General features: G+C 40.3%; 3 non-coding genes and 6 pseudogenes across 3 annotated transcripts; all 9 read right to left on the bottom strand.

Annotated features, from left to right (window-relative positions):
• Positions 1 to 12,456: 12,456 nt before the first annotated feature.
• LOC136745728 (U5 spliceosomal RNA) lies at positions 12,457 to 12,571 on the bottom strand. Its single transcript, XR_010816161.1, has one exon. It is a non-coding gene; the product is annotated as a U5 spliceosomal RNA (small nuclear RNA).
• A 5,762-nt stretch (positions 12,572 to 18,333) lies between these two features.
• LOC136745533 (uncharacterized) lies at positions 18,334 to 18,452 on the bottom strand (annotated as a pseudogene).
• A 548-nt stretch (positions 18,453 to 19,000) lies between these two features.
• Positions 19,001 to 19,119, bottom strand: LOC136745541 (uncharacterized; annotated as a pseudogene).
• A 217-nt stretch (positions 19,120 to 19,336) lies between these two features.
• Positions 19,337 to 19,455, bottom strand: LOC136745523 (uncharacterized; annotated as a pseudogene).
• A 219-nt stretch (positions 19,456 to 19,674) lies between these two features.
• On the bottom strand, positions 19,675 to 19,793 carry LOC136745384 (5S ribosomal RNA). Its single transcript, XR_010816102.1, has one exon. It is a non-coding gene; the product is annotated as a 5S ribosomal RNA (ribosomal RNA).
• A 217-nt stretch (positions 19,794 to 20,010) lies between these two features.
• LOC136745492 (uncharacterized) lies at positions 20,011 to 20,129 on the bottom strand (annotated as a pseudogene).
• Positions 20,130 to 20,350: 221 nt separating this feature from the next.
• On the bottom strand, positions 20,351 to 20,469 carry LOC136745712 (uncharacterized; annotated as a pseudogene).
• A 209-nt stretch (positions 20,470 to 20,678) lies between these two features.
• On the bottom strand, positions 20,679 to 20,797 carry LOC136745502 (5S ribosomal RNA). The gene has a single exon (XR_010816136.1). It is a non-coding gene; the product is annotated as a 5S ribosomal RNA (ribosomal RNA).
• A 205-nt stretch (positions 20,798 to 21,002) lies between these two features.
• Positions 21,003 to 21,121, bottom strand: LOC136745532 (uncharacterized; annotated as a pseudogene).
• Between the last annotated feature and the right edge of the window lie 211 nt (positions 21,122 to 21,332).

The raw sequence follows: 21,332 nt of genomic DNA, 5'->3' as shown, positions 1-21,332 counted from the left end.
TTGTTTGTGAAGGAACAGGACTGTGTTTTCCTGTCTGGGTTCCCGCAGGCTTAAGTGGGTTTGACCTACTATTAGAAAAAAAAAAAAAAAGGAGCGCTAATTAATTGTTAAATATCTGATACGCCGGTGATAATATAAAATAACGTGTTTATAGTTTATAGAAGTTTATAGTGTTTATGGTAAATGAAGAAAAGTCATTAAGTTATATACAAGTTCTATAAATGCAAACATTGAAAAGCATGTTTGTTGTTATTCCTATATAGGATTTAGTATTATTTGTGTTTTCTTGTTTTTTGCTATGTTTTCTCCCCTGTCGTTTATTGTTATTTTGCGGGCTTGCACGCCTTGGTTGTTGTGTACAAAACGATACATAGAAAATGGGAAAACGTGTTACTGTGTGGGAACAGCTCTAGTAAGACGGGCGACCCGCCACTTAAAGGTACACATGTAAGGTACATGTATGATAACTATGGAGTGAAGCGGTGCGTTTGACTGGACAATAGGTGACAGAAAATTAAGGTTTCCAGAAGATGGGACTTTTGATTCAGATAGACTTGAGCACCTAAAAACGGTTTTGCAAAATAGGAATACAAAGCATTAAGAAATGAGAAACCAAAGCTAGCTATCTTAAAACATTTGTTAGAGAAAAGAAAGAAAAGACAACAGGCATAATTCAATCTGAATGCCCCGAAGACAAATTAAAAATATATATATATGTTTTTCAGTATAAATGACAGTCCTCAAGATACTGAAGGAAAATTACTAGATAAGTAATAAATAAGGGTAGTTTGAGACACTGCAGGTCAATATAACATGCCAACCAAAACCATGGTATCTGAATTTACTATGGATATAAATTAATATGTGTCTCTTTGTATGTTTGTACGTTTTCAGTTTGCGCAAGGTAAATGTCCATATTTTTACTTTTTCATGTACTGTATAGTCCAGAATATGACTAAGAGAGTCATAAGTCACAAATAGTTACAGAATGATAGCTAAAAAACACCAGTTAAATATGTTGTAATAACAGACCTACAAGAAAGTCAGCATTTAACTGTACACAGAATGCTATTGCAAACAGAAATAATAATACAAAATTAAGTTATTTAAATAGGTCTTACGAATACAGAAGTTAAAAGTAACATGTTAGAAATGGAATTAGAGCCAAATTTAGAAATAGGAATCCGAGGCAACCACAAACATTCGGTGAAGGTTTCTTACATATTGATAAATAGATAACCAGATACTCCAGGAAATTAACGATGTGCTCATTTGGAAGCTATGAGTTCCACAATGAAGAGTTTTTAAATCCCTAGTAATAGATCCCTAAATACAATGTGTAGGTAAGAAATTAACTATTGATCAGTTCAATCTGGATTCGGGAACAGTTCTTCTGAACCTGTACTGGTGTAGATTGGACTTCAATAGGAGGAAGTGACACAATAAAGACATGAGCCGCGCAGGAGGACAGTCTTAGTGCCCACGCAGGTTCTTAGTTGGGGAAATCATTGACTGGACACATTTTTTGAAAATGTGCTTTCCTGAAGTACCTGGACATCATTATTGAGATCAATGAAAAGGCTTATTTTCCAAAGATTAAATACATTCATTAACTACAATAATGTAGTGAAATGTATATAAATAGTAATAATACAAATCGATCAAATATAACTTGCATTTTCTTGTAAGAAATTAGGAATAGGAGAAAGAACAGCTGTTGGGATGCAGTGCGATGTTATCCAAAATTGAAAGCGGTTGAGAAAGGAGAGTTTGTTCTGTGTGAGACAAATGTACTGCCACGAGAGACTCTGATGGTAATTGACTGGAATATGAGGGAAAATAATGAAGTTACTACAGGTATAACTAAAGGTGTAACATAACTAATTTAATGAAACATAGTCATGGCAAGTTATAAAACTGTTTGGAAATAGTCCTTTCACAAACAGAAATACCCTATCAATTAGGAAGAGGGGGGCAGGGGGCAAGGGCCGTATGTGCTCCTCTGCTCCCCCTGTTCGCCTGAGCAGACAAGCAGCCTGAGATGAGAGAGAGAGAGAGAGAGAGAAGTCAGAGACAAGGCAGAGACTGTAAGTACGTGTAAGGGTTCATAACTTATTACAAACAGAGCAAGAGTGTAATGAATGGTAATTTACACTGCTTGTATTAATAATGATAATAATATTGATGTTGATACAGACGAATACATCACATACTAGATGACAACCGCATAAAACTAATAATAATGAAAATAGGAATAATAGGAGTATGGAAATAATTTCAAATTATGGTTTATTGGTAAAAAATGAATTGAGAAACAAAGATTAATAACTGCCATCATTTACCCAACTACTATTAACTATGGTGTTGAAGGAGCTGCTGTAATAGTTATTGTAATGTTCTCAGGTATTTAAGTTAGATAAAAGGACAAAGATAAGCACATTGTTTTGAAACTTTGACAACTCCACACAAAAAGAGTATCTACACTAGGAAGTAAAGCTGATTCAATAAACACAGGAGATATGATGCTGCTGACGACAGCTGAGTGCTGTACTGAAATAATTTGAAAAATGAGATAAATTGGAATCAAGATTATTATTATTTTGAATTGTCCCTTTACTAGAAACCTTATAGATTGTGCGAATGTCAACTAATGTGATAGAGATGCCTTTTATAAGGACGATCTCTGATGTTGTGTGAACCACACATTGTGTCTTCAGACTGATTTATTCCACATGGCAGATATGCATATTATGAATCGTGTCCTGAAGGAACCGATGTCTGACCCATATGGAGAAGATGCTGGTGTTCTTGTTGAGACACAGTAGGCCGAGGGCGCGGCTTTAAAGACAGCCTCACAGCAACTTGAACAGACCAATGCTGAGGTCCACTACGCTGAAGTGATGCTTGACTCAGTGGAGAAATAAGTTAAAATACTATAATTAAAGGTTTTCCAGATTATAGGAATCTACAATATATTGTGAAACTGCTCAGATGACGTCCGCAGTAGCACATATTCTTCTATTGATAGTTTAATTTATAATGTACTATTAGTGGAGATGTCACATTATTCAAATGAATAGAATGACAGCCATGAAGTCAGAATCAGTCCATTGCCCTTCACTTAAGATTTGTACAATGTATAATGTTTATAAATCAAAACGCAACAAATATATGTACAATACAGTTTACAAACTGAATTTGTAAAAAAGAATGTTTTGCTGACTTTTGTATTCTCTTTGAAGCAACAAAATGTATGTGTTATGTATGTCGTAACTAGGGTTTGACTTTTATGACCTGGGGCTGGATGAAATTTAATTTGAGATGCACTGTAAAAGCTCCAGGAAATTGCAACTGGCCACTGCACCTTCCATAAGAGAGCTCAAACATTTGCTAATGCATTGGTTGCCTCACAGGCACTCTTTCCCTGGTTTGCCCATGTGGCGCATGGTGTTGGCCACACGGGCAAAGGGGGGATGTGTGTATCAGTCTTTTAAATTGGTTTGCCCCAGGTTTTATAGTAACAGCTTAGCAATATTGTAGAACTTGCCACATTTGTCAAGCTCATAATCCTGCAATATGCAAATAGATTGTGTTCAAAAGCTTAAATGTTGTGGATATGAATATATACTTGTAATAATATATAGGTGTTCTAAATGGGTTGAAGCCTATCCCGTAGGAAGGCTGAAGTAGTAAAAGTAGCAAAAATACAGTTAAGGGATGTTATATGTAGATTTCGCATTCCAGGGAAATTTCCAGTGATAGGAACATTCACTTCACTGGGACAATAGTGCAGGAACTATGCAAAGCCCTGCGAGGTAAACAACATTTTCACTGCCCCATCAGGCTCAGTCAGCTGGAGCAGTGGAGAAACAAAATGGGATATTAAAGAATAAGCTGTCTAATATATGCAAACAAACAGGACTCAAACGTCCAGATCCCCTTCCTATAGTCCTAATGACAATGAAATCGTCAGCAAATTGAGAAAAACAGGTCTTTCTCCGTGTGAGATTATTATGGGATGACTTATGAGACTCTCCATCACTCCTCCATTGTCTGTAAGGGAAATGGACATCCACTTGATGGATGATGCTATGTTGTCTTTTTGTATGGGACTAACACGTGCTTTCGAAGCTGTCCATTCACAGATGAAAGCCGCCCAGACTGAACCATCCCAGCAGGTTTACCACCCCTTCCAGCAAGATGACTGTGTATATCAAAGCACACAAGAGAAAGTCCTCCCAACAGCCCAGGTGGACAGGGCCCTACCAGGTGCTCCTGACCACCCACACAGCTGTGAAGTGCCTAGGAACGACGACATGGATCCACTCCTCACACTGCAAACTTGCCAATCGAGGCGATCAGCACAACCCTGGTGGAGAACAGAGGGATAAAGGAATTGTTCTTCCACATCAGATTTGACATTACTGTATGTATGCAGGCCCTTGTAATTGCTTTTCCAATACTGCCAACTGGTTATTGATGATTGATTTCACATTGTGGTACGAGTATCGAGTGAAATGCGTGCTATCCACCTCAACAACACAGCGATAACATGGAGCCGGCAGGTGATCCAGGTCACAATAGAGGTCAAGCAGTGGGAGGAGGAAGACGTGGTGGTCAAAGGTGTAGCGTAAGGTACACTTATAAAATTCAATTAAAGAAGTGAATTTATAGTATCACCTTATCACGAATCCTGGAATCTTGTAGAACTCATTTTCTGTAATAATTGGATGCAGACACCAATTCCAAAGATATAAATTGTCAAATTTATTCAAAAACAAAGACTAAATGTAGCACTACACTAATTATACAAAAGGGAAAAACTAATTAAAATTCAACTCTAGATCAACAAATCAAAGACAAATCACTTCCGTGACCAAATCAAAGACCATGGGATCGCATATGATAACACACAAATCATTAAACAAAAAAGGTTATAAACACATTGACTACAATACCGGTTAGTAAGACGAAGGTGAGTCTCTCATTAGTATTGTTAGTCAGACATTCAATAACTATGCAGGTTAGTATTTATGTCAGGTAACTTCTCGTTATATATATATCAGTCTCATTAACGTTTAGGTGGAGAGAAAGATCCTATCATTACTTGTTACCACAATTTCCCTTAACTGATTATTATTCAATGATTAAGGATAGGCAGGGCCACCTATAATCTGGTGTCAATTAACTTGTGTCAATTTCAGACTAAACAGTTAAACAGGAATGAGAAGATATTTCTCGGCGTTGACAGATTTTATTTCTAAAATTATCAACAAAACAGTTGAATGCAACACACATTTATATTTAAGAAAACTAAATGATATTACACATTCTAGAGTTATGAATCACAGATTAACATTTCTAATTGATTTCTCAAATGTCATGAATCACAAACTCCAAACTGTTAAACTTATGTGAACTTCGTCGCAGAGAGGCCTCTCTGGCTTCGGGCTCAGATAACAGCACACGGCACGAGGTCCGTGTGGTTTGGAACAAAGGCAGTCCGGTTCGGCTTTGTCCAAGAACTTCCACTCAGTCGATGCACCTGGAAGTTGGGGTTTCGCGAATGTAGAGTCTTTTCCAAACAGATTTTCCACTGGTTTGAAGGCTCCAAGGTTGTGCACAAAATCTTTGTAAGCAAGGTTCCACCGTAGTTACTTGAAGACGAAGTCTTTGAGGAAAGCAGGGCCCTGTTCGTTCCAAGGGTCAAGTTTCTTAAGACTCAAATAGCTATTTAAATGACTTTCGTATTCAGTCGACTTAGTCAATTGTCCAGCTGGATGGCTGGGCACAGGCGGGCAGCGCAGTCTGTAAAGTTCTTTATTTAATAAAGTCCTTTAAAATAATTCTTTGTACGGCTCAATCTCCTTCTCCCAGTTTAACCCTTCTGTTGCTGGTAAAGACTTAGTTGGTTTCTGGTTCCGGTTCTGGCAACAGAGATACAAGTTGAGCTGTGGCAGCGAGTTACTGGTTTAGGTGAGAGAGAGAGAGAGATGCCGTGCGTTACCCTTTATACGCCTGTCAGATCAATAGGTGATTGGTTCTTTAGTTTGTGAGATTGGATTTCGGCTTCAGCCCCCAGTGTCCTATTGGAGGGGGGCTTGATTTATGACTGATGTCAATCCATGCCATCTTTTGGAAATGCCGGTTGGCACGGGTTCGTAGCTCTGTGTCGGGATTTCGGCTCTCGTCCATTTCAAAGAGTTTTTATTTCCTACAGGCCCCCTTCCCCAGACATCTCACAGCAGGGATTCCAAGCTATTTGGCCCATTCTTGGTGCCATCCTCCCAAGACTGTCACTTTGATGTAAACCAGTTCACATGCTGATGAGTTAAGGAAATCTGATAAATTTGGGGGGGAGAGGTCTTCTTTAGATCAGTGCTTCAGCTCAGAGCTAAAATGCTCTTATCAGAATACACCCAACATAACGCTACACTGGTTAATTCTGTTCTGGGAAAACCACAATCCTGCAGGTTTAATAAGTCTCTCTACACATCAGTCCCTGAGTACCTTCAACCAATGGTCATTTTGACCAATTAAGCCCAAGAATTGAGTCAATTAAGTTGTCAAGGACTACCCAGTGAAGACGTGAACTCACGACTAGGTCACACTGTGAGCTCACCAGAGCAGACATTACACTGAGCTCACTGTGAGCTCACTTAGCGCTTTTCCAGCGACATGGTGCCGGTGCTGGAGCCGGAGCTGCTGCTCGGCCTGGGATCCAGCTGATCTTTTTTGAACCGGCCCGCTTTTCCACCGGTTTTGACGTCACTGGATGTGGGCGTTCCCAAGCATGGAGTAGAAGTGGAGAAACACAGCAATAGTAATCAGCACCGAGGCGACTCTCTTTAAACCCCATTTAACATCACAATCAAACTCATTCCGCGTCTATGGCAAATCGTAACCCTAATGTTACAAATGTTCCCTAAACACCTATTTTGCAGGATCAATAAAAAATTATTAGGATTTTTTAAACTTTTACTGACACACATAGTTAATAGCAATGTGTTATAACTTTACCGAAAATAATAATCTGTATATCTTTAATTGTTTAGACGTTATTAAGATATAATGCATCTTTCACATAGGGAACATTTGTAACATGTTAGGAAAAACAAACAAATGATTTGAAAATATTCATAATTACAGCATACAATTTGTCAGGCTTCATAACAATGGTATTTATAACATACTCTGTAAAAATCAAGCAAATAGCATTTGTGGTTCACGAGAAAATATGTATATATAATCAAAGCTATCAGACTATAGCAGCCGGTGTATGAAGACACATACGATTATACAGCATTATTTGGCAGCTTCGCAAGACCTAATTTGAAACGTTGTTGGTAAGTTAGATAATTAGTGGGGACCCTCTATTTGCAGTTCTTCCCCTCCATAATTGCTAAAATAAAGTTTTACTGACATTTTATTGACCCTACCACTGCATAGGGCACATCTGTAACATGAACGCTACTGAATGGCACATACATTGAAAACTACGGAGAACTGAGACAAATCCACTTTACACTTCATAAATAATCTTAAAACGTTTCCAACCAAGGCAACACCCACTTGAAATACGTTCATTCTCATTTTTGGTAAACAAAAAGAGAGATTGTTACATATGTTCCCTATGATGCATCTACAGAGAGAGAGAGACAGACAGACACTAACTCTCTCTCTCTCTCAGCTGGGAGTGTGTGGGAGGGGTCTGCAGTGAGCGGGAGTGCTGCTGAGAGCTCTGTCCTTTGGCTGTGTTTTTTTGTTGCTTTACTTTTTTCAGTTTGTTTATTTTGTCTTCTGTTTTCAGTGCTTTTCTTATTGTGGGGGAACAGGGGAGGGGAGGGGGGAGTACCGGTAGTTCTTCCCGGGTCGGGGGGTCGGACCCCCTGAATGCGTCTTTTGAAAAACTGACCCGACGCCATGGAGTCAAGATCGCTCCGGTGCAGTTCTGCCCCCTAGAGCAGTGTGTGTTAGCGGTTGGGGAGGTAGCAGGGTGTGAAAATATCAAGTCTGCTGCCATTGTTATCTTCTTAAAAACCACTGATCTGCTCAATCAGCTAGTGGCTAATGGCACAGTGTTAGACGACACTTTCACCCCGGTGTTGCCGCTCGCTGCTCCTGCCCGGAAGGTAACGCTGTCTAACGTCCCTCCGTTCATCCGCACCGGCTCGGGCAGCTGATGTCCGGCATTAAGAGGGTCCCGCTGGGCTGCAAAGCCCCGCAACTGAAACACGTCGTGTCCTTCCGAAGGCAGCTGTATATGATCCTCAATAACATCAATGAGGATCTTATTGTCTCCGAAGTTGGATCTCTCTTGCTGCCACCACCACGAAGATTGCTCTTTAGTAATGTTGGAAAGTCAAAGACAGCAACCGTCAGGGTTCTTGCATATGACGTATTCGTGCTGCACCTCTCTGCAAGGATCCAGGACAGTTTGTCAATGTAAACTCCAGTGCCTGGGAACTTTTCCACCTAAAAGACAATGGTAAATAAAAAACAAGTTTATCCCCAAACTATTCTTATATTATGTTAAGTGGAATACATTATCAGTAAGGCTGTGATTTTGTTACAGAAATGTGTTATTAAAGACCACAGTATGTCTCAATTCTAAGTTTATTAATTTACAGACATAATAAAGTCAGTGAATCTGTGACACCCATAATTCAATTACATTCTTATTATCAACTATAACTATGAATATAACTGATAATGTAGCATCATTAGATTGTTTACAACCAATATTTGTTTTCAATATATATATTTTTACCTTGTCTTTGTAATATTGTAGACTAAGAGTGTTATACCTGTTTTGGTGATTCTTTGTCAGATTCAGAACAATTTGCTGTGGGGCTGTCAGAACCACTTGATGGTGACACACTTTTGTCTTCATTGCTGATAAATGTGGCTTTTGTTACAATTTTTTTCAGATTGTCCAAAAGGTCTGGAATCTCTGGAGAAAAAAACCTTAGTATTAAATGATAATCATTTCTAGTAATATATTTAATACAAAGTGAAAACAAAACCATCAATGCCTGCAATTATACTTGAGAGACTTGCTCTATGTTATTGGCAAACTGACCTTTTTGTGGGTCATTAACATTAGCTACGAAAAAAATAAAAGAGATAAAATACAACAATTACCAGGTCTAATGTAATGCATATAGTCATTAATGTAGGATTATGAAGTTATGTTGAAAAACTTTATTTAATAATCAGTATTATTAAACTATTAGACAGTGCACATTAAGAGTCTGTATTGTGGTTCTAGATTACTTCAGTATGATCAACTATAATACATTACTCTGGAATCTAAATTACTGAAGAATAACATTTATCAAGGTAAGGAATTATTTATTAAATACTGTGCTTTGACCATACAAATTAAGATGAACAGCCAACACTGAATCAAAACTGAAGTTAAATTAAATTAAATTATTATTATTATTATTATTATTAAATTATTATTATTATTAAATTATATCTGGTTTAATTTATTTTGTGATTTGGGGGATTTTATTGTAAAGCACAACACACAATAAATGGTTCTTACAAATGCCAGTCAAGTATGACGAGTTTTTAGCGCCCTCACCACCACCTACCATGTTATAAGAGTATGTTAGAAGTACAACACATTAATAACTTAAACATTCATTTCAAATATACTGTGATTGTATATATCAAATAGCATGTAAAGACTTTAATGTTTTTTTTTTAAATAAACATTGTTACCAGTCATAATGATCTGCGCTTCATGGACAGGCCATCCACCTTTTGGAGGTTTGTTCGTGTCTCTCCACTCTGCTCTGAAGTTTCGAGTCGTCTCTTCGTCATCATCAGCAATGCTGAATAAATCAAAATTGCGAAAGCAAGCAGTGGGAATCACGCTGTAAGAGTCTTTGTCGACCCCGCTTTCCCACTTCACCAACGCGTGCATCACCGCCATACTACCTTCACCTTCTCGTCCGTTTTTTCTGCGCGTTTTTCCCCCGACAAGTCACGGCACAAAAAACAGTCCCGCTCTGCATTCTGGTACTTGGCGTTCTTAATAACACCAACAGGGTGTAATCGCATAGACCACTCGAGTATAAAGTACTACATATCCCATCAGTTACAGTTTTTTTTTCATCTTCTGAAACTGCAATTTAGCACTTTCAACTGTTTCTTAGTGATTCCTAGAATTACTAACCGGTATTGTAGTCAATGTGTTTATAACCTTTTTTGTTTAACGATTTGTGTGTTATCCTATGGGATCCCATTTACATTTACAGAAAAAGAACGGCGGCAAACGTGGACTACCCAACAAGAAGCAACAAAGTTACTAAAATATCAGATTCTCAGGTAAGCTTCATGCAGCCATACATGTATAATTATAAAATCAATCCAAAAAATAGACCTTGTTTACCCTACAACTGATTTGAGTGTTAATTCTATTTAAGATATAAAAAAATATTTTATTTTCTGAACTAATAATCTGTGAACATTCTATTATCTCTATAATTTTAATTAATACATTTATTTTATTATTGGTGGAACATTATATTTTTCAGCTCAGATGATTTCACGTACCATCAATTTTTCTGTTAATAAATGTGCAAAAACAAATCAGATGGATAGGCCCCTACATATGAACATTAAGTTAAAGGCCTAGAGTGAGTGTTCTTCACTTCCAGTCATGGCGGGCCACAATCCAGCTCTTTGTAACTCATCAACAACCAAAGACCTGGGAAAAGGGTTAAATGGCTTCAGTTAAGCCAATTAGGTAATTAAGAGCTCAACTGGAAAAAAAACAGCAGGCATAGGGGTACTTTAGGACCACAGTCACTGATATAACCTACAATGTTGTTGTAATGAAAATCAGCAGACAGTGGGCCTCCTCCAGGACTAAGGTTGAGAAGCACTGGTCTTGAAGACCACAATAACAATCGACCTCAAGGGCTAGGGATATTCGAGGTGATGCTAAACCAGTCCTGAATGTTTAAATATAATGTTATTTTCTTGTAGTGTGCCGTTGCTGTTAATGCAACCAGTTATATTGAGCCATCAAATACAGAAGCTGACGAAAGACATCAACATGTAAATTTAGTTGTAAATTTAAAGTGTGTGTGAAAAGTATTTTGTATATGGAGATTAACCCATAGTTTCACAGATAAATTGTGGACCAGTGATATTCAGGATCTTCAAAACAAGTCCTGAATGCTCAAACTTAACACTTCTTTTTTTAGAGTGTCGTTGCTGTCAATCCAGCCAGTGATGTGGAGCCATCAGATACAGAAGCTGATGAAAAACAACATGTAAATTTCCTAAATTAATATGGTGCATCAAAATACTTATTTAGCACTTTCAACTGTTTCTTTGTGATTCCTAAAATTACTTTACAGGCTGGGGCTGGGGGAAGACACTGCGCCCGCCTGGAGAAGCCTGTACAAGCCCCCCTCAATAAGAGAGCTGGCAATCTGCAGTGGAGGGTGTTACACACCATTATTGCTGTCAATTCTTTTATTACTGTTCTTAACCCTGCTGTGTCCGACGCCTGCCCATTCTGTGCTCAGAGAGAGACCGTGTTTCACTGTTTCAGCACTTGCTCTCGGTTGTCACCCATTTTTAGTCTTTTAACTCGTCTTTTTACTGATCTTAACCTGATTTTTAACACAAAGGTTTTTATTTTAGGGGCGCGATACACCAGAAGGACCAAACATGTGGACCAGCTGGTAAACTTCTTGCTGGGCCAGGCTAAAATGGCCGTCTATAAGACTAGGAAGAACAGAGTGTGTGGGGAGGGCAGTGAGGATGCAGTGAGAGTGTTTGCCATGCTGGTCAAGTGCAGAGTCAGACTAGAGTTTAACTATTACAGGCTGATGAATGATTTGGAGAGTTTTGAACAGGTCTGGTGTATTAATGATGCCCTTTGTGAATTGTATGACGGGGAGTTGGTTTTTATTATGTAATTCATTTATAGGGTTTAGTATTTGATGGTTGTTTTGTTGTGTGTATTGGGTTGCTTTCTTTAAAAGTGTACAGATCAGTGGCGGAGTTAATGCTTGTTGGGGGGAGACAAACAAAGGGGAACACTATTTTTTATTTATTTATTTATTTTCTTTTGTATGAATTATTGCGTGTTGCAAACAGGCAATGAAGTCTGATAAAAGTCAAAAAGTCTCTCTCTCTCTCACACACACACACACAGCCAGCAAGACACACAGAGCCAGCCAGCTCAGCGATGACATCACAAACATCTCTCTCAGGTGACTCCTATGACATCACAGAGCACGTACATTCCGTTGCTTGCCGTCTGTCAACCACTCAGTCACTGCCAGCCAGACTGGCTGGCTGACTGGATGGTGGGGCTGCTTGCTGCTGCTGCGTACCTTAGCAAGCTTATTTGCTTGACCGGCCTTCCTCCTCCGCCCACATGCCCACCTATGTCCGATCTGCTGTTCACCTGGATCACAGCTCCGCCCCAACAAGGCAGAGCCTCCCAAGAATGGTACAAACTCACCCACGATCCCCTCCACGGAAAGCTATAGCAAAAGGCAAAAGCATTATACGTAATGAAGAGGAACCCGAGTCCAAGACGCATCCGACCAGCCATACATATTTGTGTGTATTAAAGATCACATTTTATTACATTTAGATTTTCTGTACTTTATTACATCTTTTTGTGATTTTTAAATGTATTGTTTCTTTTCCTTATATATGTATGTATGTATGTATGTGTGTGTGTGTCTGTGTGAAAGTGTATGTGTTTGTGTGTCTCTGTGTGAAAGTGAGTGTGTGTGTGTCTGTCTCTGTGTTTGTGTCTGTCTCTGTGTGAAAGTGAGTGTGTGTGCGTGTGTCTGTCTGTGAAAGTGTGTGTGTGTGTGTGGGTGTGACAGTGTGTATGAGTGTCTGTCTGTCATGTAACTCGCACATCTGTGAGGGCACCATTTTTGCAGAAAGAGATGTACACATTTTGGAGCAATATATGCTGCCATCCAGACATCGTCTTTTCCAGGGACGTCCCTGCATTTTTCAGCAGGATAACGCCAAACCACATTCTGCCCAGATTACAAGCGCATGGTTGCGTAGGCAGAGAGTGCGGGTGCTAGCATGGCCTGCCTGCAGTCCTGACCTGTCTCCGAATTGAGAATGTGTGGCGCACTATGAAGTGCAAATTAAGACAACGAAGGCCCTGTGCAGTTGCGCAGCTGAGGAAATGCATAATGGATGAATGGGGGAAAATCCCGCTTGCTAAACTTAACCAAGTGGTGTCTTCAGTGCCCAAGTGCTTAATAAGTGTTATTAAAAGAAAAGGTGATGTTACATAGTGGTAAACAGTCGACTGTCCCAACTTTCTTGGTTTCTTTTCACTGCTAATGAGATGCTGTAGAGTGAGTTAGTTATATTGCTTTCAGGAGCTCTAATCGTATTGATGAGTTCATGCAGCATTTGTAATTGAATTTCAAAAAGTAATCCTTGCTGTCTGGCCTGTGTGTATGAGATGTACTCTGTCAATCTTTGGCTAACAACTGAAACATTGGTAGAACAGAAATGGCAACATAAAAAAGAAAAGTACATTTTAAAAGAGCACATTAAATAGGATGAATATACAGTTTTTTACAATCACTTTGTCACTCATTTCAGAACCTTGATGTCATTTTTCAAAACTCTAGACACAAAACTCAAAACGGTCATCACTTGTAACACAGGCTGTCCAATGTTCAAAACATTGCATTGTGCATTCATATCTTTAAAGAAACCTTGCACTTGCAGACTTGTTGGTTCAAATAATTCATTTATCATGAAATACCATAGTAACATTTATTTAGATCACCCACACAGAAGATACCGATAGTTTCACTGTGTAGTTGTTCGTACAATCATTAAATATTGTAGTACAAAATATGTGATACATGTTTCATTATGGTACTACACATAAATACATCACTGTAAAAGGACTAGTAGAGAGAATACTACAGACACAGTGGAATCATTGAACAAAATCTGAAATGTATTGATGCAATACAATCAAATCACACCATAGGTTTCTTTGAAGCCATGCAACAATAATTAGCTACAAAAAAGAACAAAACTACAGTAAAATGTCAACTGCAGTGTTCCTCACCTGGCTTAGTGTAAAACAAAGGATTGATTACTGTACTTCTGAATTTCCATCAGCCCTGTGTTCAGGTTCAGGTTCTCACAACCATTTTTCACAAGAGGCATCTTGAAACTGAACATACCTGAACATACTCAGTCATCAGCTGCTTCACTCTGTCTGCATTTCTTTCAAAAGGCACACTATACTCTGTGCTACACATTGGTATGCAGTATACAGTCATTTGACAATTGAGAGTAGCCTAATGTTTAGTGCATGCTGAAGACTTGCCGCTTCTCAGTACGGACATTTCTGATGATTGAGGCCACAGTTGATCCTGAGTTGATTCTGAGGTTTGATTGAATCATTGTAGCTGCCTCAGTCATGGTCATGCCATGATTTACAACATGCTCTACAACTATTTCTCGGATTTCACTGGACACTATTTGCTGTTGCTGCCGCTGTCTGGTCCGTGGCCTTGTCCTCTACCACGTTCCCCCAACACCTCTCAAATGAGGCCCATGGCTGCCTCTCTGGTGAGGCCTAAGCCCTCCTCTATGACGAGGCCCACGACCACCTCTCAGAAGGGGTGCATGTCCCCTTCCATTCCTTTGACCACCACGTCTTCCTCCTCCCACTGCTTGACCTCTATTGTGACCTGGATGACTTGCCGGCTCCATGTTATCACTGTGTTGCTGGGGTGGATAGCACTCATTTCACTCGATACTCGTACCACAATGTGAAATCAATCATCAATAACCAGTTGGCAGTATTGGAAAAGCAATTACAAGGGCCTGCATACATACAGTAATGTCAAATCTGATGTGGAAGAACAATCATCTTCAACCAGGTTGGAGCGTTAGTTGCAATGCCTTTAATACACGCAGCGTGGAGAGGAACAGTGACTCAAGTAGATCCCAAAGTCGCTCTGCCTTCATTTTAACAGTCAGAGCTTTTATACACAAAAATCAAAGAGCTGGTTATAATCAGAAAGTCATTACTATGTTATCTTAAAAGTTAGCTAAGCAGAATTTATATCATTATAGGACAGAGTTCATAGATCAACACATGGATTAGGGAGCAGGCACTTCAATCATACTGTTTGACATTGTCTCCAAGATTCTCATCGTAAATAACAAACAGAAATCAAACTACCTTCTGGCCTGACCTTCTAGCTTGACCTTATCTTTCTTAAGTATACAAGAGAGAAAAACAGGTATTAGAGAAAAAAATTCTAACTTTCCTTCCACACTGCAAACATGGTGTGGAAAAGTGCTACATGATGATGAATGATGATGAAATATTACATCCATAGATAATGTAGTCCAACTGGTTCATGCTCCTCGTTTATTGATGTCAATGGATCTCATTATCCTGAAACTTTCATGATCGAAACATGGAATATTGTTTGTCAGTTTCCATAAAATTATGCATTAAGAGTAATGCAACAGTCACTTATCATTTTGAGCAGCTGTATCAATTGATAGTTAAATCTTTGTAATGAAATGAATAGACAGTGATCTCAGATGTAATGTGTGAATTGCATTTTGAAATGGTAATACTTTGATGTTAAGTTGTGTCATTTTAGTTCAATGAACAAATGATCTGAGGTTGATGTGTATTGTATCCAAGCAATTGTAAAAAAGTGTTAGAGTTTTGAAAAATGTGCATTTTGATCATCGGGTGTGAGTTTAGTGTCTAGAGTTTTGAAAAATGACATCAAGGTTCTGAAATGAGTGCCAAAGTGATTGTAAAAAAGTGTAATATCAGGGGACAGTGGCTATTAGTGATCTGGCCTTCCGTGGCCTCTGTATTAATGTAACAGGTCACATTGTATGTGTACACTGATACTTGATAGTATAATATAGTACAAGTAAAAAACATACATAGGTATCATAGAAGTATTTTGCAGAAATGATTATGGATAGTTATCAAAATGGAGAGGAAATGCTAAATCCAGTCTCCCCAGGCTGAGCTTCTATTGCTGCACCTGCTGGCCCCACTATATGGATAGAGCCACACCAAGTACAAGAGTCTCCCCATTGCTATTTATATCTCCCTATCCAATCTTATATACGTGTCAGGGTGGGGTGCCTATTCCCCTGCATGCTTTGAAACCTATAGCACCTGGGACGCACACTTGGGATCCGGTTCCTCTGCCCCTCACATACACATGAGGAATCCTAGGTGCTCAACACGTCATACTGTCTCTTTCATCTCATGTGTAAACTATGGACAAATACATGACTAAACGTGTTTAGTTGCTTTTCCCAGAATGCTTTGCGCCACGATATGCAAATAACGGGGACTATGATTGGCTCCCTGACATTACCCACACTGCGACTGATGCTACCCATTTCACTACCCAACAAAGACCCATAATATGCGTGTGTCTGTCTGTCTGTCTGTCAAAGTATGTGTGTGTGTGTCTGTGTGTGTCTGTGTCTGTCTGTCTGTGTGTGAAAGTGTGTGTGTGTCTGTCTGTCTGTCTGTCATGTAACTTGCACATCTGTGAGGGCACCACTAATGCAGAAAGAGATGTACACGTATTGTTTATTTTCCATATATATGTATGTATGTATGTATGCATGTCCAATTGCTTTGACAATACAAATGAATTGAATTGAGAGGGAGAGAGAGAGAGTAAGAGAGAGAGAGAGAGACAGACAGACAGACAGACAGACAGAGAGACACACACACACACACACACACACACACACACACACACACACAGATTTTCCACTGGTTTGAAGGCTCCAAGGTTTTGCACAAAATCTTCTTTGTAAGCAGGGTTCCACCGTAGTTACTTGAAGACGAAGTCTTTGAGGAAAGCAAGGCCCTGTTTGTTCCAAGGGTCAAGTTTCTTAAGACTCAAATAGCTATTTAAGTGACTGACACTTTGGTATTCAGTCGACTTAGTCAATTGTCCAGCTGTAAAACTCCACTGATCAGGTGGGTCTGTAAAGTTATTTATTTAATAAAGTCCTTTAAAATAATTCTTCGCTCAATCTCCTTCTCCCAGTTTAACTCTTCTGTTGCCGGCAAAGACTTGGTTGGTTTCTGATTCCGGTTCTGGCAACAGAGCTACAGGTTGAGCTGTGGCAGCGAGTTTCTGGTTCAGGTGAGAGAGAGAGAGAGAGAAAGACTGTCCGCTGTTCCTTATAGTCTGTCAGATCAGTAGGTGATTGGTCCCTGAGTTCTTGAGATTGGATTTCGCTTTCAGCCCCCAGTGTCCTATTGGAGGGAGGCTTTATTTATGACTGATGTCAATCCATGCCATCTTTTGGAAATGCCGGTTGGCCTGGGTTCGTAGCTCTATGTCGGGATTTCGGCTCTCATCCACTTCAAAGAGTTTTTATCACCTACAGGCCCCTTTCTCCAGACATCTCATAGCAGAATTCCAAACTATTTGGCCTCTTCTCGGTGCCATCCTCCCCAAAACTGTCACTTTGATGCAAACCAGTTCCAAGCTGATGAGCTAAGGAAATCTGATAACTTTGGGGGGGGAGAGGTCTTCTTTAGATCAGTGCTTCAGCTCAGAGCCCAAATGCTCTTATCCAAATACACCCAACATAACGCTACATATGTATGTATGTATGTATATATGTGTAGAAGGAAAATTAGAAATTATTTTCTTACACCTGTTTTTCTCTCTTGTATACTTAAGAAAGATACGGTCAAGCTAGAAGGTCAGCCCAGAAGATAGTTTGATTTCTGTTTGTTATTTACGATGAGAACCTTGGAGACATTGTCAAACGGTATGACCTACGTGCCTGTTCCCTAAAACCATGTGTTGACCTATGAACTCTGTTCTATAATGATATATGTTCTGCTTAGTTAGCCTTTAAGATAACATTGTAATGACTTTCTAGCATGTATGGATGTATGTATGTATGTATATATATATATATATATATATATATATATGTATGTATGTATGTCCAATTGCTTTGACAATACAAATGAATTGAATTGAGAGGAAGAGAGAGAGAGAGAGAGAGAGAAAGAGAGAGAGAGAGACAGACAGACAGACAGACAGACAGACAGACAGCTCAGCGATGACATCACGAGCCTCTCTCAGCTGACTGCTATGACATCACAGAGCACGTACATTCCATTGCTTGTCGTCTGTCAACCACTCAGTCACTGCTAGCCAGACTGTCCCTAAGACAAAGTGTACAATACTTCAATTATATCTCCTCCAGACAGATAAAGAGTATTAAGAGCTACGATGAAGTTACCCAGGAGACGTAAAAAGCTTGCATCACCTGGTATTTCCTGGAGGTCACCCATCCAAGTACTAACCAGGCCCTGGCCCGTTTAGTTTCCAAGGTCTGACGAGATCGGGCGCGTTCAGGACGGTGTGGCCGCAAGCCAAGAGGCCTGGCTGCATGATGTCTCTAAATGGTTGGAGGATATTGACAGAACTTCCAGCAAAAAAAAATGAAAAAAGAAAAATGGAGGGAAAAATATCAGTGCAGCAAAGGGTGTTAAAAGTAGCCGGGTACGTGTACAATACTTCAATTATATCTCCTCCAGACAGAAAGAGAGTATAAAGAGCTACGATGAAGTTACCCAGGAGACGTAAAAGCTTGTAGCACCAGGTTTTTCTAGGAGGTCTCACATTCAAGTACTGACCAGGTCCTGCCCCGTTTCGTTTCCGAGATCTGATGAGATCGGGCGCGTTCAGGTCTGTGTGTCCGCAAGCCGAGATGCCTGGTTGCATGATGTCTCTTAAAGGCTGGCGGATATTGATGGAACTTCCAGAAAAAATAAAAAATAAAAAGAAAAATGGCGGGAAAAATATCAGTGCAGCAAAGGGTGTTGAAAGTAGCCGGGTACGTGTACAATTCTTCAATTATATCTCCTCCAGACAGAAATAGAGTATTAAAAGCTACGATGAAGTTACCCAGGAGACGAAAAAGCTTGCAGCACCTGGTATTTCCAGGAGGTCACCCATCCAAGTACTGACGAGGCCCTGCACCGTTTAGCTTCCGAGATCTGATGAGATCGACCGCGTTCAGGACGGTGTGGCCGCAAGCCAAGCAGCCTGGCTGCATGATGTCTCTTAAAGGCTGGAGGGTATTGACGGAACTTCCAGCAAAAAAAAAAAAGAAAAAAAAAAAATGGAGGGAAAAATATCTGTGCAGTAAAGGGTGTTGAAAGTAGCCGGGTACGTGTACAATTCTTCAATTAAATCTCCTCCAGACAGAAAGAGAGTATTAAAAGCTACGACGAAGTTCCCCAGGTGACGTAAAAAGCTTGCAGCACCTGGTACTTCCAGGAGGTCTCCCATCCAAGTACTGACCAGGTCCTGCCCCGTTTAGTTTCTGAGATCTGACGAGATCGGGCGCGTTCAGGACGGTGTGGCCACAAGCCGAGACGCCTGGCTGCATGATGTCTCTTAAAGGCTGGCGGGTATTGACGGAATTTCCAGCATAAAAAAAAAAAAAAAAATAGAAAAATGGAGGGAAAAATATCAGTGCAGGAAAGGGTGTTGAAAGTAGCCGGGTACGTGTACAATTCTTCAATTATATCTCCTCCAGACAGAAAGAGAGTATTAAGAGCTACGATAAAGTTACCCAGGAGAAGTAAAAAGCTTGCAGCACCTGGTATTTCCAGGAGGTCACCCATCCAAGTACTGACCAGGCCCTGCCCCGTTTAGCTTCCGAGATCTGACGAGATCGGGCGCATTCAGGACGGTGTGGCCACAAGCCGAGACGCCTGGCTGCATGATGTCTCTTAAAGGTTGGCGGGTATTGACGGAACTTCCAGCAAAAAAAAAAAAGAAAAAAGAAAAATGGTGGGAAACATATCAGTGCAGCAAAGTGTGTTGAAAGTAGCCGGGTACGTGTACAATTCTTTAATTATATCTCCTCCAGACTGAAAGAGAGTATTAAGAGCTACGATGAAGTTACCCAGGGGACGTAAAAAGCTTGCATCACCTGGTATTTCCTGGAGGTCACCCATCCAAGTACTAACCAGGCCCTGGCCCGTTTAGTTTCCAAGGTCTGACGAGATCGGGCACGTTCAGGACGGTGTGGCCGCAAGCCGAGATGCCTGGCTGCATGATGTCTCTTAAAGGCTGGCGGGTATTGACGGAATTTCCAGCAAAAAATAAAAAATAAAAAAATTAAAAAATGGAGGGAAAAATAACAGTGCAGGAAAGGGTGTTGAAAGTAGCCGGGAACGTGTACAATTCTTCAATTATATCTCCTCCAGACAGAAAGAGAGTATTAAGAGCTACGATGAAGTTACCCAGGAGACGTAAGAAGCTTGCAGCACCTGGTATTTCTAGGAGATCTCCCATCCAAGTACTGACTAGGCCATGCCCCGTTTAGCTTCCGAGATCTGACAAGACGGGGTGCGTCCAGGACGGTGTAGCCACAAGCCGAGAGGCCTGGCTGCATGATGTCTCTTAAAGGCTGACGGGTGTTGAGGGAACTTCCAGCAAATAAAAAAAGAAAAATGGAGGGAAAAATATCAGTTCAGCAAAGGGTGTTGAAAGTAGCCGGGTACTTGTACATTTCTTCAATTATATCTCCTCCAGACAGAAAGAGAGTATTAAGATCTATGATGAAGTTACCCAGGAGACGTATAAAGCTTGCAGCACCTGGTATTTCCAGGAGGTCACCCATCCAAGTACTGACCAGGCCCTGCCCTGTTTAGCTTCCGAGATCTGATGAGATCGGTCGCGTTCAGGACGGCGTGGCCGCAAGCCGAGAGGCCTGGCAGCATGATGTCTCTTAAAGGCGGGCGGGTTTTGACGGACCTTCCAGCAAAAAAAAGAAGAATGGAGGGAAAAATACCAGTGGAGCAAATGGTGTTGAAAGTAGCCGGGTACGTGTACAAATCCTCAATTATAACACCTCCAGACAGAAAGAGAGTATTAAGAGCTACAATGAAGTTACTCAGGAGACTAAAAAGCTTGCAGCACCAGGTATTTCCAGGAGGTCTCCCATCCAAGTATTGACCAGGCCCTGCCCCGTTTAGCTTCCGAGATCTGACAAGATCGGGCACGTTCAGGTCAGTGTGGCCGCAAGCCTAGAGAGCTGGCTGCATGATGTCTCTTAAAGGCTGGAGGGTATTGACGGAACTTCCGGCAAAAAAAAAAAGAAAAAAGAAAAATGGAGGGAAAAATATCAGTGCAGCAAAGGGTGTTGAAAGTTGCCGGGTACGTGTACAATTCTTCAATTATATCTCCTCCAGACTGAAAGAGAGTATTACGAGCTACGATGAAGTTACCCAAGAGACG

The sequence above is a fragment of the Amia ocellicauda genome, unplaced genomic scaffold (assembly GCF_036373705.1).
Source record: "Amia ocellicauda isolate fAmiCal2 unplaced genomic scaffold, fAmiCal2.hap1 HAP1_SCAFFOLD_92, whole genome shotgun sequence".
Lineage (NCBI taxonomy): Eukaryota > Metazoa > Chordata > Actinopteri > Amiiformes > Amiidae > Amia > Amia ocellicauda.
This window is presented reverse-complemented; position numbering and strand designations above follow the sequence as displayed.